At 39.9% G+C, this 16,006-nt stretch overlaps 1 protein-coding gene and 1 long non-coding RNA gene across 5 annotated transcripts in view; one reads left to right on the top strand and one right to left on the bottom strand.

Annotated features, from left to right (window-relative positions):
- The window catches only part of LOC129493483 (uncharacterized), a 37,078-nt gene extending 29,806 nt beyond the window's left edge, over positions 1-7,272 (top strand). Inside the window, exons 2-3 of the long non-coding RNA XR_008661151.1 lie at positions 5,753-5,856; positions 6,056-7,272. This is a non-coding gene — a long non-coding RNA (uncharacterized lncRNA). The remainder of the gene's footprint in view (positions 1-5,752; positions 5,857-6,055) is intronic.
- CDH13 (cadherin 13) overlaps positions 1-16,006 on the bottom strand; it is a 1,187,225-nt gene that overhangs the window by 844,499 nt on the left and 326,720 nt on the right. The gene's annotated exons all lie outside the window — the stretch shown is intronic.

Below are 16,006 nucleotides of genomic sequence, written 5' to 3'. Positions count from 1 at the left end.
GCTCCCACCCCTGTCCTCCCAATATCAAGACAAATAGGTCCATCATGAACCACCATCCTCAAGCCCAAAGCATAGGTATCCTCCTTGAATCTTTTCTCCGAATTTCCACAAACAATTCTGCAGCAACTGTCAATTATATCATCAATATATGTCCCTTATCCTACTGCTTCTCATCATCTCAACCACACCCACCCATGCTTTGACTCTCTCTCTCACCTCTCACTTGAACCACTGCAGAGGCTCCCTTCTGCTCTCCCTGCTTCTGCATTTGCTCTCCCTACTGGCATTCTTGATCCATCATCCAGAGAATGTTTTTAAAACATGAATAGGATTGCATCACCTTACTGCTCAAAACTCTTCAATAGAATGTAAAAATGGTATATAGCCACTCTGGAAAACAGTTTAGCAATGTTTTTTTAAAAATAAAACAAAACATGCAATTACATAACCCAGACATTGCACTTTTGGGCGAATTCATCTCAGAGAATGAAAACTTCCATTAAAAGAAAAATCTGTACACAATTGTGCATAGCTGCCATACTCATAAATGCTAAAACTGGAAGCAAACTAGATGTCTATGAGCAGGTAGATGGTTAAAAACAACAACCACCCTGTGGTACATCCATGCCATGCAGTACTACTCAGAGATATAAGGAACTTATAAACTTAGATAGCAAATAGAACCTTTGCATGTGGAATTTGAGTTGTTAATCAGCTGACCTTAAGAGGCGCCTAACTTACCCAGGTGAACCCAGTGCAATCACAAGGGTCCTGAAAAGTAGAGATGAAGGTGGAAAAGAGTGCAAAGGAGATTTAACTACTCAGAAAATGGCTGGAGAGATGCAACTTTTGTGGCTTTGAAGATGAAGGAAGGGGCTGTGAGCCTCTAGAAACTGGGAGATGGAAGAAAGTGGATTCTGCCCTTGGCCCTCCAGAAAGGAACCAAAGCCATCCAGACATCCATGGATTGCTTTAGGCCACAAATTTTGTCGTAAATTGTTACAGAAGAAATAGAAAACTAATATAGGAGGCAAAACATCATTTGCCAGCCCCCCCCAGAAATCACCACGCAGGTTTGAGTGAAATGAATGTCCTTTAATTATATTGCCATCACCAATGCTTTCCTGTGTCTGTCATCTTTTTAAACAAAATGTGAGTTTGAAATGTAGAAAAGATTCAGGAAGGTAAACATGAATTGTAAAGTAGAGGCTTTCCAAATAAAAGGGAAATTTTCTTGTTGTGTATGTGCCATAACTGTGAAAGATAATTATTTATATCCAAAAGGGAAATTTCAGGTATTGGTTACAGCTGTCAGATCATGAACACTGCTGGAGAAGCCTTGTTCCTCGCCAAAATACTGTCTAACGTAGACTTCAGCAATACTGTAGAAGTCTAAGCATGTTGTAAATATGATCTTCAGTCTTCTCTTTTTGCACCAGGAAAACCTTGGGGTTAGATTTCATTCGTTCATAACCACTTTAACATCTTCCCAGGTGGAAGGTTCCATTCAGACCTCAGGCTGAGTACTCACCCAGGTGAATGCACTTGAAGGCCTTTAGGCAGGGCGTGCATTGTATTGTTGGCCCCAAGTTAACTGTCTCTCCTTCCTGTTTTTCACCTGAATGCTACTGGTCCCTGAAGACAATGGAGCCTGTTACCTGTGGCTGGTGACTCCCAGGTGAAGTGACTCCTAAAGGAATGTTTTGAACTTAGACTTCTCTACAGAGCTTCTGACCTGGCTATCTAATGTCTGTTTAATGTCTCCATGTGTGAATCCCTTGACCACTCAAATTGACAATGCCTGACGTTTTACTCATTGTCTTCCTCTCAAGCCCTCTCCTCCCCCACTGCGTTTTCCATCTTGGTGAACCATTCTATCAAATAATCAAATTTTTCAGGATAATTTTGCTACATTTCTATCTGGGCCATCTCCCTGACACTGGACCATCACTAGGTCCTTTCCATTATGCCTTCCAAATTTTTGTTCACTGCAGCCTCTCCTTTCTATCCCTACTGCCTCTGCTGAAATTCATGCTTAAATGGGGGAATTTAAGTCAGCTTGTATTTATCAAGCATGAACGATATATCAGACACTGTTTTAAGCACTTCTAGGTGAAGCATCTCAGCTATTCCTCCAAGGAAAGTTGTTAAGTGGGTATTCAAGTTATTCTCATTTTTAGAAGCAGAGGTTGGTGCTAAGACAGATCAAGAATATTTTCCAAGATCTGACAGCCAGGAATGGGTAGAATTGGGATTTTAGGTTAGGTATGGCACACAGCAGATTCTGAGTACTTAGTTACTAATCTGTGAGTTTACTAAGAGAAAGACAGAGCTGTGGTCCCTCATGCACCCCTGCCATCTCTCAGACGAGTGTGGATACCTTAGACCAGGTAGATTAAGAAGAAAGTGAAGAGGAGTCTTCCACAGGACTCCTTTTGTCTTATCTTACGAAGAAATAAACACTGGCAAAATTATGAGTGCATATTTTCCAGCTATCATGTCTCCAAAAGAAGCAATAACTGGTCATAGCGGAAAAAGTTTAAGAAATATTAATTGTAGTAACACTAGAGATCATTTATTAAGTGCTCATCACTGGCCAGGCATTTCCTAGGTAATTTCTAGACATTATCCCATTTCATGCATACAACATCCTTGTAGGAAAGTAAAGCTCAGAAAACTAAGGGAATTTGTAAATATCACAATAATAAGTGATTATGCATCCAGACCTTTCTGAGTCCAAAGCTGGCGTTCTTAATCACTAAAGTACACTGCCATGCACATTTGTTCAGCACAGAGGGTGGATTCAGAAGATAGCAGGGGGGCATGTACATGTTATGGGTACTTGGAAGGCAACTGACTTCTCTAAATTTTATCATTTGTAAAGAGGGCATGCTATTGCCAACATACTAGTGGCCTTTATCTATCTTGAACTTCTAATATCTGACATTGTTGACTTGGAAATTTGTTTAGTTAGAAAAAACTGGTGTGATTCCAGTGCCCCCAACCCTGCCAGGATTGCCATGTTTGGAAGGAAAATGTACTTATTTCTTTGGATTAGTTTTACATAAAATAATTAGCAGAAACTTCTATTTGTGCCCCAAAGAAAGACCAATAGCTCTTGATTTTCCTTGCAGCTAGATTTAGTCATATGGTCAACAGCTCGCCAAGAAGATATGAGGAGAGGTGGTAGATGTAACTTTCCACTTGTATATTTCAAGAGAAGGGATATGGCTCCCCTTTCCCCCTGACTGGGATAAGATGTGGATGTGGTGGTGAGTTGCCTGGGGCCATGAGGACACAGGATACATTCCACAAATGCCATAAAATAAGAGGGAAGCCAGGTTTTAAAGATTCAGCTTCCTACACATCTCTCAGACAGATTTATGTCTCTCCACCCATCTCCACTTTGTCTCTAAGTGACACAGTGGGGCCACCATGTCAATCTAGAACTGCTCCTGCCTGAATCATCACTTGAGAGAGTAATATGCATCTATCTTATTGAAGCCACTGACATTTGAATCTTTGCTATGGCATCCAAACCCATATCCTAATTAATAGAAATCCACTGAGACACAAGTTATTGAAAAAGTACTTTTCAAAGCTCATCTTATACAAACTTTCCAATGTGAAAGAACCTGGCACATTCTAGGGATAGTAAGAGATCTGGTTTGGCTCTGCTCAACATAAGCATCTGCTAAGGGAGTGGGTAAAGATAAAACCACAGAAGTCATCAGAGGCTGGGTCATGAAGGACAGGCTCTGCTGTGTTAAAGAAAATGGACTTAAACTTGGGGGTAATGATGATCCAAGAGGAGTTCCAAAGGGTGTGGCAGGATACACCAGAGCTTGGAAATAATCCTTCAGCTGCCATTTGGAGCAAGGCTCTGATGTGTTAAAGAAAATGGACTTAAACTTGGGGGTAATGATGATCCAAGAAGAGTTCCAAAGGGTGTGGCAGGATACACCTGAGCTTGGAAATAATCCTTCAGCTGCCATTTGGAGCAAGGCTCTGATGTGTTAAAGAAAACGGACTTAAACTCGGGGGTAATGATGATCCAAGAGGAGTTCCAAAGGGTGTGGCAGGATACCTCTGAGCTTGAAAGTAGTCCTTCAGCTGCCATTTGGAGCAGAAATTAGAGATTATTAAAGACTAGAATTAGGAAGAAAAGTTTGCGAGCAAGAGATAATGGTGGTTTAGATCTAGGATGAAGATGAGGATAGAGAGATGCAAATCTGTCAGAGAGAAGTAGAAGGTTAAATGATGAAGAGCTGCCTGACTGGTGGATAGGTGAGAGAAGCCTGCAGAAACACCAAGAATCATGCCCATGTTTGTGGTTTTGGCAACAGCACGGTGAGTAGCACCCTTGATTTGCTAAAATAGAAAGCATACACTGGAAAAAAAAGTTTGGGGCTGGGCTGACGGTAGAGGTTGGTGGGGAGATTCAGTTTAACTTTGCAATTGTAGAGTTCGATGAGCTATGGGACATCCAAGAGGCAGTGTCTAGTACACAGAGTTAAAAAAAATAAATCCAAGACTGAATGTCAGCGATGACACAGACTCTTGCATATTTCATAGTAGTATTTCATTATGGTAGGTGGAGGACACACCTAAGGCATTCTTTTTCTCTTTATTTACATTGCAAACCCCTCCTGGAGAAGAGGTTTTCCACTTCTTTCTTGTGTGGCATTTTATAGTAGAGCTTGCCTTAGACTCAGGGTGAATTATAGGAATGCAGTAGCTGCTTGCAATGAAGAGAATCCCAGCAATGACTAAATGCTGTATCTTCTAGTACAGTTTCCTTCAGAGTTTATTTTTCTCTAATAGAATTGTATCTGTTTTTGTCCCCCCACTGTATTCACAGCACCTAACACAGTGACTGATTCACAGTAGGTGCCAAATAAAAACAAAAACAAATGCATGTTTAATGAACTGCCACCTGTATATGCTTTAAAATCTAGCTACTTAGAAACTACAGGCTAAAAATGTTTTTGATGAAAGCATGCATCAATACACCCAGTAGGGTTAACCAGACAACCCATAATCATAAACTAAATGGATAATTATGAAGCTAAAGTATTAATCATTTATAAGTAAAAAGTAAGTACAGGCATTAAAATCCAGGACCTACTCAAGTCTAATAATGTACCGATAACATCCTTCTTGAATGTTTTAGGAATTCTGGAAATCTATGTCTGCAAGTGCCTGATTGTGATTTTTCTCCTTTGCCAAACAGTGTGAGGCAGGCATCTTGCTTAATTAAACAGCAAATTAAAATCATCAATAAACTCTAAGACTGCTTGGAAAAAGAATCTGGCAGTTCCTCAAAAGGTTAAAAATAGAGTTGCCGATAACCTAGCAATTCTAATCCTAGGTAGGTACATATCCACACCAAAGCTTATAGGCATATTTTCATAGCAACATTATTCAAAATCGCCCCAAAGTGGAAACAACTAAAATGTCCATCGAGTAATGAATGGATAAACAAATGCGATACATCCAGGCAATGGAGTATTATTTGGCAATGCAAAGACTGAAGTATTGATACATGCTACAACAGGGATGAACCTTTAAAACACTAACCTAAGTCAAAGAAGGCAGGCACAAAAGATCAGATATTGTATTCAGTTTCTATAAAATGTCCACAAAAGGGAATGAAACAGAGACAGAATGAGATTTTGTGGCTGCCAGGAGCTGAGGATGTAATGGTGGAAAATGAGGTATGACTCAGGGATAGTGTTTTTTTTTTTTCCAGGAGATTTAAAAAGTATTCTAAAGTTCATTGTGGCGATGGTTGCACAATTCTGTGAATAGACTGAAAACCATGGAGTTGTACACTTTAAATGAGTGAATAGTATGGTATGTGAATTATAGAGCAATAAAGCTGTTGTTTAAAAAAAAATCTAAGAACAAGGGCTCATTTGGTACATTACTGGACATTGGTAGCCTTCAGACATAGGTAGCAAAAAAATTCTTTGGAAGAGCACACCATCACAAGCGCTTTGTGACTCTGGATAAGTTATTTCAACTCACGAATTCTTGACTTCCTCTCTTGTAGGACAGAAGTGCAGCAGGTACCGTTCATGTGTGCTCACATCCTTGTGCGTCACCAGAGGCTTTCTGGAAACTCCTGTATCTCTGTACCTGAGGGCTTTCTCTAGCCACCAGAACACGCTCAGCCCCTTCCCTTCCACCGGGTGAAGGGGAAGTTCTGGGAAGTCGACTTCCCTGAAAGCAGCTCTGAACTGATTACAAACAGCAGTTGGAAGAGCAATACCCAGCTTCTTCGTCAATTGTGTGGTACAACTCAAAGGTGTGTTCTACACTGTCCCCAGACATGCCAAGGGGGGTGGCATCCCAGGTGCCCACAGAGACAACCTGCCTTTCAATGCATCCTGGTGTTGGCTTCCTTGCCTTCCCCAACTGACTTTCTTCATTCCCTACCAGTGCATCTTGGCATTACCTCCCAAATAAACTATCCGAGTACATAAATGTCTGAGTCTGCTTCTGAAGGAGACCAACCTGAAATAAGGGATAATCAGAGTGCATTCCTCCTAGGTCTATTGGAAGGAAGAAATAAAATATTACATGGAGAGCATTTCAGCACTATGTCTGGCCACTTAATAATTGTTACCTATTATCATCATTATTATTGTTGTTGTTATTACTAAAAACAAATAATTGACTGGAATTGTTGATCAGATCTCAGCCCATCTGGAAGCCTGTCTTGGCTTTCCTACATATGTGAGACATGCCAAGCTGGTATTGTGCTTATTATTTCACCACTGAGAACCCAGTTCATTATTTTCCGCCCAATTGACTCCAGGTTTTCAAAGACTTTATCTAGCAAACTGCACAGATTAAGTAATAATTTATTTTCTCACCCATGTTTTATTAATCAAAGGCACATATAACTGCCAATCAGAGCTGCTGATCAGAATTAAATTACTAAGTTCACCATGCAGAGCTAATATCATTTCAGTCAAAAGCAAAACATCTTGATGTTTTTGTTTGTGAAGCTTTATCACTTGTAAAAGTAAGATTATATTAGATTTTCTGAAATATTTAAAATAGCTTGCAGACCTTCATTGCCACCATCAGGGTCTCCTAAGACTTAGAAACCCCATGTTGGCCATTGCTGATCTAATAAACCAAAATTCATTAAGAAGTATATGTGTTTTTGCTATAAAAATTGGAGCAATAAAACCTTTATAACCATATTTGGCAATAACCTTTCTGTATATGATGAGAAAATAAAGGATAAATGGATATTTAGTAATGTATTTTTTATCTTGACCTTTTCACAATGAAATATCCACAAATCTAAGAGAGGCTGGATTACATTAAGATGCTAGCCCACACCAAGTATCCTACTATAATATCAAGAGATCACAGTCCATGAGGAAAAAGAAGGAGAAAGAAATAAGCAGTTTGGAACAGTACAGCAAAGGGGATGTCTAATTCTCTATTGCTTAGAACAAATGGCACTTGCTGGCAATATGTTTACAAGCAGATGTGCTGAGTACATTTGCTTAGCCCTCTGAATTTACTCTCCCTTCTATACCCTGCTCTGTCCTTGGGCAGAGCACCTGGCAGCCTTGTCTTCTGGTTTCCAGCTGGCTTCAGTAAATTAGAAGCACTAGTGAGGAATCACAGGTGGAGGGAGAACAAGACAGGGTGTCAGTTCTCCTGGTTTCCTTCCTAAGGCTTCATACAGATAAGCATCCTGTGGCACCACAGAGTAGAGAATGCTGGACAGTGGACCTGGACGGGCCAGTGGGCTGCAGTTGGCCCACCAGGATTCCTAATATGTAAAATAAATATCAAAAAGTTCACAGGGTTTGTATGAGAATTCAATCATCTGATCCACAGAAAATTGATCACATTGCCTAGCATGTAATAAATAAACAGATATTAGCTACTGTTATTATATTCAAGGATCTGTAGAAAAGTTATGGTTATTCTCTGCTTTTTGAAAAGCAACAAGCACTGTTTCTCCTATTGCAGGGATCTGAACTCACATTAGAGCCATCACTGCTCTAGGCAAGAGGATAACTTACCTGCGTGAATGCTAGCCAACACTCATTGAAAGCTTAGTATTAACCAGGAACTATGATAATTACTTTCCAAGTGTTGTCTCAGCTTTGCATAGTAGAAATACCATAGCCAATGAGGTTTATCAGCGGTGCAATGATTGTTCATTGAAAACTCAGGCTAGCAGCAGTAAGAAAGCTGCCCACGCTCAGATGGTACATGATAGGTCGAAGTGGCACTTGAACTCAGGCCCATGCGCTTCTCGGGCAGCACCCACGTTCTCCCGTTAACAAGAGGCCAGTTCTTCAAAGTGAATCCTGAGCCACTTGATGGGCAAGGAATCAGGTTGTCTGAGTGTGGAAAAATGTCTATGCGTTTATCATTATCAAAACTCCTTTCGAGAAAATGTGCAGTAATTGTACATTTAATTCAGCCCCAGCACAACACAATGTTCCAGTGAAGCGTACAGCCAAGTGACATGTGTTGAGATGACGACCCTGTTGGGAGGGAGTCTTGTAAACCTTGCACTGAAGAAAAATGACAAACACACACATGCAGTGGTTTATGGGGCTCATCTCTTTGTTGCACTTCTGTGGCTCCTGGGAAAGAAATGGAACACTTAGGAAGACATACCGAACTTCCTGATTCCCATGGGTGTCTGTAGGTGAGCCAGTGTGTGAATTTATGTCCTTGAATATTCATCAAAATCCCCAGGGGAGACAGCTACGGACATAAGAGAAAGCCTGGGTCCATGATGAATGGACCCTCTCTTTGGAGTTACCTGGGCCTCCCTCCACTTGAGCCAAGCCTGGGACAGTTGTGGGGAGCACATGGCAGCCCTGTAGATGCTGGCAGTAAGGAAACTCCTGCTTGGGCATCTCAACAAAATAGGACTCATTGCCATGGACTGAGCTCATGCAGTGGTCTCGCATAAGAACCTAAATGTGGTTCTTTTAGATGATGCCAGCGTACCCAACGCCCTTATGGTGAGCTGTGTCCTGGGCTTGGGAGAAGATGAAAAGTCCTTTCCTACTTCAGTCTTACCCATGCAAATAGCTGAATATCAGGACCCATTTCTTGTATCTATACCTCCAGCTCAGGATAGAACATCTTATAGAAAGCAGATATCAATTGACATTTCTTTCTGAATCAATGAAAAGCCACTTCTTTGAGAGCACAGGCAGCCTTTCCTCTCCAGAGATTCGGATGGGGTGAGGGATGTGGGGGAAGGAGATACCCTCTTGCCAGCTCACAGTCTCACAATGATTCCACTGACTTTTGTAGGCAGAAAATCCTCGCACACGTACACAAGCACACACACACTTGCACATCCCTCAACACATGGCCATTCTGACCTGTGCCCTCAATCCCTGGCCATTGAAGATTGAGCCAAGGGAAGGTATCTGGGCTGAACTAGACCGATACAATTCTTCTCGAAGATGTGAAATTCAGGACACAGAAATATGGTGATGGGCAACATCTAAGCTGACGCACATCAGTTGGAGAGTTCCAGATTCACACATTGCAGTTCCCAAACAGGTTTGGTTTCCTTCTCTTTATGATCAGATGCTCTGTTGTGTCCATGTGCATACAACTGTCTCACTGCTGTGGGTTTCACTGCCCACCCCTACCATCACTAAAAAAAAAAAAAAAAAAAAGATAGGTGGGAGTTCTAACTCTCCGTGACTTTATTTGGAGACAGGGTCTTCACAGAGGTAATCAAGTTAAAATAAAGCCACGGGTAGACCTTAATCCAGTATCACTGGTATCCTGTATTAGTCCATTTTCACAATGCTGATAAAGACATATCTGAGACTGGGTAATTTATAAGGAAAAAGATGTTTAATGGACTCACAGTTACACGTGGCTGGAGAGGCCTCACAATCATGGTGAAAGGCGAAAGGCACATCTCACATCGGCAGCAAGTGAAAAAGAGAATGAGAACCAAGCGAATAGGGAGACCACTTATAAAACCATCAGATCTCCTGAGACTTACTCACTACCACAAGAACAGTATGGTAGAAACCACCCGCATGATTCAATTATCTCCCACCCGGTCCCTCCCATAACATGTGGGAATTATGGGAGCTACAATTCAAGATGACATTTGGGTGGGGACACAGCCAAATATACCATGTCCTTACAAAAAAAATGGGAGATTTGGACTCAGAGGCAGACAGACACAGGGAGGCTGGCATGCAAAGGTAAGGTTGAGATTGGGATGATGCAGCTATAAGCTAAAGAATGCCAAAGGTTTCTAGCAAACCTCTGGAAGCTAAGAGAGGCATGAACAGATTCCCCCTCACAGCCCTCAGAAGAAACCAGCCCTACCTACACTTTGACCTTAGACTTTCAGCCTCCAGAACAGATTGACAGGAAATTTATTTTGTTTAAGCCACCCAGTTTGTGGCACTTTGTTATAGGAGCCCTAGCGAACTAAGACACATCTCAACAATCTTCTTTCTTCCCTTTCCTTACCTGCTTGATACTAATCTTAGTGAATTCGTTTTGCTTGCAACCAAGAGAAATCTAACCACAGTGAACACAGATTCTGATTTCAAATGAAGCATCCAATTGGTCAGGATCTTGAACTTAGGATCCTGGCCTTTATCAGTCACTGTAAGATTCATTTTTAGTCTGTAAAGCAAAGCAACTTATAATGAACACAAAGAGGCTGTAACACAGAAACCAAGGAGATGCGCTTAGACTAAAGAGGTGGTAACTAGAGAACATTGTTTTTCAGACAGAATGGGTTGAGGAAAACAATTTGCTATATAAAAAAAAAGTTTTATTTCTCTGACTGTTGCTAGCACAAACGGCAGAAAACAAAGAAGCTCTTAAAGGCAAATAAATTGGTTTTTATCTTACCCAGTATCATAGAAAAGATCATTATAAAAAACAAATGCATGCATTGAAATATTCACCCTGTTAAAAATTGTCAGGAGATCCCCATTTAGGGGTTGACTTGTGTCCCCCTAAAAGAAACGTCCAACTCCGAACTCCTAGTATCTGCAAAAGTGACCTTATTTGGGAATACAATCTGTGCACATGTAATCGAATTAAGAGGAAGCCATTAGAGTAGACCTATTCCAGTATGCGTGGGGTCCATATAAGAAGAAAACGCCATGTGAAGACAGAGACGCAGGGAAAACACTGTGTGAGGAACAAGGCAGAGATTGCAGTGATTCAGCTACAAGCCAACGAACACCTGGGGCTGCCAGAACCTAAAAGAGGTGAAGCAGAATCCTCCCCTAGAGACTCTGAAAGTAGTGTGGCCCTTGCCAGCACTTTGATTTCAGACTTCTACCTTCCAGAGCTGTGAGACAAGTAGTTTCTGTTTTAAGTCACCCAGTACTTTTTCAAGTCAGCCCTAAGAAACTAATACATCCCCTCATTCGAAATATCTCTTTGGGTCATGAGGAGGTTTACACAGGGTAATTTGCCAAAGATTTGAAAACTCTCTCACAATGTAGAGTTGAAAGATGTTCACAGTCACTGAATTGTCTATAGTAAGTTTGAAAGTGCTATTACTTACAAGGTCTGGATCAGATATATATCACGAAAGTAAGTAAACTTTGTCTTTCCTTCTAGTCCTCGTTAAAATGTGTTCAGTAAATTGATCTCAAAATAACTAATACTCTACAATCATACTTGAACAATGGTTACATTCAAACCAGGAAGACCAGTTATATGGTACCTTTTGGTGTGTTTGTAATAAAGGTTCTGCTTTTGAGTGGCGTAAAGAAGGCAACTGAGAGAAAATTTAAAAACAAGGCATTCTAAACAACATTTTGAAAGTGACTAGTAGCAGAGTTTGCATTAGGCTCTGTCCTGGAACAACTCTGCTCTTAGAATAAAAATAAAAGATTGTCATTTTGGTTTGTCAAAGAACTCTTCCTTCACTTTCCAGCAAAGATTCTTATGCCTTTGATCTTTTGATTGTTCCCAAATAATGATGTGTTTGTTCTAAAAATAATTCTTCTTCATGGAAGAAACAGAAATGTATTTTTTGGGACTATGTTGAAGACAGCAAACTGAACTCTAAAAGGGGGAAGAAGAGCAATCTACTGAAGGCATGCCATGTGTTAAATTTACTGCTGATGTTCCAAGAAAATCTTCCCCTAATATTTTTAGACTGAGATTAATGTATTTGCAGACAATTTTAGAAAATAAAGAATCCTAAACTGAACTTCTGCTTTATTGTCTTGGTCCTAGAGTCAACCTTGTGGCTTAAAAATTTAGAAAGCAGATTTGGGGGAGTAAATACATAATTGTGGCTTATCCAAATAATTTACTCAGGTGCTCTGGGAATCAAAATGGTTTTTCATTTCTTTGTTTGATAGAAGATTAACGTTAGAGTTACTGGTTTTATTAAGCGTTGTATGACAATGTCTTTCAATGTCCATTAAAGAATGCTTAGTAGAATAAATGTTAAATTACCATGTTACATCTCCATAAATACATGTGAAGTCCACATGAATGCCAAATGAATTCAATATGGTCATTTCTATTACAATAAATGCCGAGTGAATTCAGAGCGATGAGGCACTTAAAATGTCACACACTCCCAACTAGTTCCATCATGAATTCATTACTCCCTGTGACACTCATTCTTGTCAGGGTTTCCATTTTAAATACTACTTTCAGCAGTTTATCATAAAATTCCATTTGAGGAATTGATTCTCATTGGAAATATGGAAGATAAACTCTAAGCCTGGGAAAGCAACATCAAAATAACTTGACTGTAGTGAGATTCCCACCCCTACTCCCAAACTTGCAAGCGTAATATTTGAATAAAATATCTAGTTATGGTTTTTGATATTTTGTATCAAACAAAATTAAATTTGATAAGTTTCCTCCTTGAACAAAGAGTTCTTTTAAAATGTCTCTTTGTAAAATTTACTTAATTTTCTACCATTCTTATTAATTGAGGCAGATGTGTCAAAATTATATACAATAAGCAAATGGAAAAACTGAAACATCATAATAAGATAATTATTGTAATCAACACAGAAGTACAGATAATATCTGATTTCACAATCTAATGTTTTTGTTTTTCCAGTATTATCCAAAATATCCACTTTGCAACTATAATATTTTTTAATTCTGAAACTTTATACTCTTGACCATCACCTCCTAGGTACATACTCTTGGTCACTCTTGCCTAAGAAATAAGCAGATAGACAGAATAAACACAGAAAATAGGAGGGAGAGAAAGCTGAAGAAATACAAATTGCCAACTGATGCATTTGACATCCAAGCAGGTAGTAGGAATAACCACCTACTCTGGTTGAGGTGTGATCGATCCCTCAAGCTTAAAAATTAAAATACAAACTAGTCATTACTGACATCAACCAGCTAGCATTGATAGTAATCAGAGAGAGGAATAAGGAAGGGAGATAGCCTCAAACTTTCTTACAACATCACACACACACACACACACACACACAGGCGTGCACACTTATAAAGACTTTGGCCTAGTGTTATTAGCAACAATTTGATTGTATGTATCCAAACTGTTATGGCATCCTTTGTAATAAATATATATGCATTTTAAATGCAGATTCTGCTTATAACACTTTCAACTTCACTCTAGTGATTGTATGTATAAATCATTTTGATGTTCAGTGAATTTCTAGGCATATGTATTTATGTTAGTGAACCATAAATCAGATATGTTGCCTTAAGATTTTGTTTTGTTACTGAATGAGTATGTTTTTTCTTTCTTTCTTTTTCTTTTTTGTTTTGAGACAGAGTTTCGTTCTGTCATCCAAGCTGGAGTGCAGTGGTGTGATCTTGGGTCACTGCAACCTCCGCCTCCTGGTTTCAAGCAATTTTCATGCCTCAGCCTCCAGAGCAGCTGGGATTACAGGCACAGGCCACCACGCCAGGCTAATTTTTATATTTTTAGTAGAGATGAGGTTTTGCCATCTTGGCCAGGCTGGTCTCGGACTCCCTGGCCCCAAGTGATCTGCCTGCCTTGGCCTCCCAAAGTGCTGGGATTACAGGCATCGGCTACCACACCTGACCTAAATGAAGATTAAGCTTAATTTTATACGACGAAATAGGACAAGTTTAATCAGGGTGCTAGACTATCAATAAAATATTTCATAAATAATATTGCTACTTATGTTAGAACTTACATTTTTGAGAAGCTGCTGATGTTCTTCCTTCCATTATTCCATCCTTCCACCCTTCCCTCTCATGTCCATTTATCCATCCCTCTCTTCCTTTCTCCCTCCCTCCATTCATCCATGTATCCATTCATCCATCCATCCATCCATTTAGTCATTAATTTAATCAACAAATAGTTATGGAAATCTGGTATGTTCTACATGTTGCAAAAGACACAGGGGAGGGCAAAATATCAGAAAGACTTATACTGCCCCCTCAAGAAGCTTAGTTGATCAGGGGAAAGAGAAATACAAAGTTATAAGACGCCAAGGGAAGTGCTATAAAATTCAGAATTATAAAACATATGGAAGGACAAAGGTGAAGACCACGTCCTTCATCCAAAGAGTCATAGAAGAATTCACAGAGGAAATGACAGCCAAACTGTGGCCACCAAAGGAACTGAGAGTGTCCCTAGGAAATGACTCAGAGGAAGAGTCTTTAGGTAGGTATTTTATCGTGACTCACTAACATGGTGCCTCTCCATGTGCCTAAATCACAGGAAATATTTTTTCGGATAATAATACTTTTGGCCTATCAAAACGCCTTGTGTCAATACCCTTTAAATATTCAGCAAGATGGAAGGAGCAGAGTGAAGTTTCCTTTCCTTGCAGATGGGACTTAGTATAGAAGAGGGATATCATCCTGCGGTATCTTCACAGCAAATGAGAAGGGGTGTCACCCAACGCAAAACTAAACAAACACGAAAAAAAACCCACAAAATCCTTGATATGCATCACAGTAAATGCCCTAAGAAGATATTTTGTTATTATTGTTATTGTTCTTCCATTCTCGTGGAAACTACCGATGGTGCAGAAAGTCGTTTCGCACCCTGTAAGGGAAAGCTCTCGGTTTGACTCAGTGGCCTAGGAAACATCATGTTAATATCCATTTCTTACTTGATCCAGGAGTGTTTCTGAAGACCTACACTGAGGCTTGACCAACTATGGTCCAAGAGCCAAATCTGACCCTTTGTTTTTTTGTATAAAGTTTTATTAGAATACAGTCACGCCCATTTGTTTCCATATTGTCTATGGACAATTTGGGGGACTACACGGATAAAGCTGAGTGATTGCCACAGAAACTTCATGGCCCACAAAGTTAAAAATATTTACTGTCTTGTCCTTTGCCAATCCCTGTTTACATTAAGTTCCACATGAGAAAAGTCTTTGTGTTATTAAAAGCTTTCTCTACTCTGTTTTCTCCTCATGGATAACAAAAAGTATAACGACTGTTTCTATTTTTGTCTTGGCTCTCAGGAAGCTCAAAGAAAATGACAGCAACTGTAAGTCAGACAGTCAGATTACCAGTATATTTTCTACAGTTGCTACTGCTTACTTTAATTTGTATTTCCCCCTGTGTATTTTTTTAAAATTTCTCTTAACTACTTTATTGAGTGTTATTTATATACCTGCTTTACCCAATACCTTGAGAAATTAAGTAGGGAACGGAGGAGTGGTAAAAAGATAGATAGGTACAAATGTATCAGTCTCTGTCTCTCTCTTTCTCTCATCAAATAAAACAAATAAATTCACAAGGGCCTATGAAGAAATATGTGTCGTTTTAGAAGGGAGCAGTAATGGTACCCAGGTACCCAGGGTTTCTCAAAAGAGGCACTGTTGAAATTTTGGGCCAGATAATTCTGCTATGACAGGCAGTCCTATATATTGTAGGATGTTACCACCACCCCTGGCCTTCACCCACTAGATGCTAGTCACGTTCTCCACCCAGTCCTGGTCCACACTGTCATAACAAAAAATTATCTCCAGACATTGCCAAATGTTCCCTGGGAAGCAATCCCTCA

The sequence above is a fragment of the Symphalangus syndactylus genome, chromosome 11 (genome assembly GCF_028878055.3).
Source record: "Symphalangus syndactylus isolate Jambi chromosome 11, NHGRI_mSymSyn1-v2.1_pri, whole genome shotgun sequence".
In the NCBI taxonomy this organism is placed as follows: Eukaryota; Metazoa; Chordata; class Mammalia; order Primates; family Hylobatidae; genus Symphalangus; species Symphalangus syndactylus.
The sequence above is the reverse complement of the archived record's forward strand: the minus strand, read 5'-3'. Positions and strand labels throughout refer to the sequence as shown.